The 2,440-nt window shown below is 43.2% G+C and overlaps 1 pseudogene; it reads left to right on the top strand.

Moving 5' to 3' along the window:
• Positions 1-1,559: 1,559 nt before the first annotated feature.
• The window catches only part of LOC119321052, a 2,908-nt pseudogene continuing 2,027 nt past the window's right edge, over positions 1,560-2,440 (top strand).

Genomic DNA, 2,440 nt, shown 5'->3' with positions numbered 1-2,440 from the left:
TTGGTCGGCTGCCATAGGGGGTGCGCCCCCCGTTGTGGGCTGGTGTTCTCCCCTCTAATGGCCCAATAGGCCCATTACCCTCCCAGGGGTGTCTGGTACCCCCTCCGGTATACCAATGACTACCCAGTACAATCTGAAACACTTCTGGTGTCCGAATATCATCGTCTTATATGCCAATCTTTACCTCCGGACCATTCCGGAGCTCCTCGTCACGTCCGTGATCTCATCCGGGACTCCGAACAACATTCGGTCACCAAATCATATAACTCATATAACACTATATCATCAACAAACCTTAAGCGTGCGGACCCTACGGGTTCGAGAACTATGTAGACATCACCGAGACACCTCTCGGGTCAATAATCAATAGCGGAACCTAGATGCCTATATTGGATCCTACATATTCTATGAAGATCTTTATCGGTCGAACCTTATGACAACATACGTAATTCCCTTTGTCCATTGGTATGTTACTTGCCCGAGATTTGATCGTCCGTATCTTCATATGTAGTTTAATCTCATTACCGGCAAGTCTCTTTACTCGTTCCGTAATACATCATCTTGCAACTAACTCCTTAGTCACTATGCTTGCAAGGCTTCTTATGATGTGTATTACCGAGAGGGCCCAGAGATACCTCTCCGATACTCGGAGTGACAAATCCTAATTTCGATCTATGCCAACTCAACAAACACCTTTGGAGATACCTATAGAGCATATTTATGATCACCCAATTACGTTGTGACGTTTGATAGCACACAAAGAATTCCTCCGGTATCCGGGAGTTGCATAATCTCATAGTCGAAGGAATATGTATTTGACATTAAGAAAGCAATGGTAATAAACTGAACGATCAATATGCTAAGCTAACGGATGGATCTTGTCCATCACATCATTTTCCTAATGATGTGATCCCGTTATCAAATGACAACTCATGTCTATGGTTAGGAAACATTAACCATCTTTGATCAATGAGCTAGTCTAGTAGAGCCTCACTAGGGACACGGTATTTGTTTATGTATCCACACATGTATTTAAGTTTCCGGTCAATATAATTCTAGCGTGACTAATAAACATTTATCATGATTTAGGAAATATAATAATAATCATTTTATTATTGCCTCTAGGGCATATTTCCATCATATTCTTTCGGGGATAATGCCCTGAGCCACCTCAGATATATACCCCGCCGCCTTGGCACGGTCGAGAATTGATGCAAGTGCATCTGCCAAGATGTTAAACAAAAGCGGGTATATAGGATCCCCTTGTCGGACTCCTCTCTTATTTCTGGAGAATGCCCCTACCTCGCCATTAATATTAACTGCCGTATGTCCCCCTTGTACTAGTTGCCGCATCCAGCTAATCCAGAGTGGGTCAAAGCCTTTTGCCTTAAGGACCTCCTCCAGAAATTCCCACCGCACTCGGTCATACACCTTCTCGAAATCTATTTTAAGCATGAACACCCCTTCCTTAGCGGTATTGATTTCATGTAGGACCTCGTGTAACCGCAATCCCATCTAATATACTTCTCCCTCGAATAAAAGTTGTCTGGTTTGGGTCAATGATTTTATTTGCCACCGGCGACAGGCGTGTCGCAAATCCCTTGGTCAGTAGCCGGAAGCTGACATTGATTAGTGTTATTGGACGGAATTGTCGAATGTTATCCGGCCCGTGAACCTTAGGAAGTAGTGCCAGCACCCCATAGTTAAGCCGCTTGACGTCAATTCTACCAAGGATGAACTCTTGCACCAAATTAAGAAACTGAGGTCCCACCATCTCCCAGAATCTTTTGTAGAAGATTATCGGGAACCCGTCGGGCCCCGGTGCTTTTATTCACCCTCATGTTATTTAAGCTGTTGGTCACCTCGACTAGAGTAAAGGGGCGCAATAATGCATAGTTGTCCTCCCTCGAAAATTTTACCAAATGAACCGGCAATAAATGATCATAGACAGGTTATCTTGCAGAGTTGTTCTGCGTTGTGGGAATTATTACATGGGTATTTTTCTTCACACTAATTGTGCGGATAGTTTGTTTCGCTATTTGCTCGGTTGGGGAAAAGGTTTCATCCGACTGGATTATATTGCCTGATGGTCGGTCTCTTCGAACGGATCATTGGAAGTCTCTTGCATGCGCCCGAAAGATTCGTGGTGTGGTCATAGGGATTTGATGAGGCAGTTTAGAATGCTCCTTGCTTCCGTGCTTGGCCTCTCTTGCTAGTACTCCCTCCATTCCTAAATATAAGTCCTTTTAAAGATTCTAATATGAACAACACACGGAGTAAAATGAATGAATCTATATTCTAAAATAATCTATATACATTCATATATAGTCTCTATGAAAATCTTTTAAAAGATTTGTGTTTAGAAACGGAGGAAGTATGAAGAGTAGTCTTTATTATTAAAGGGGATCTACCGTCGTCATGATGGTTGGACCACCCCCTC

This window comes from Triticum dicoccoides, chromosome 6B (genome assembly GCF_002162155.2).
Source record: "Triticum dicoccoides isolate Atlit2015 ecotype Zavitan chromosome 6B, WEW_v2.0, whole genome shotgun sequence".
NCBI classification, from domain to species: domain Eukaryota; kingdom Viridiplantae; phylum Streptophyta; class Magnoliopsida; order Poales; family Poaceae; genus Triticum; species Triticum dicoccoides.
This window is presented reverse-complemented; position numbering and strand designations above follow the sequence as displayed.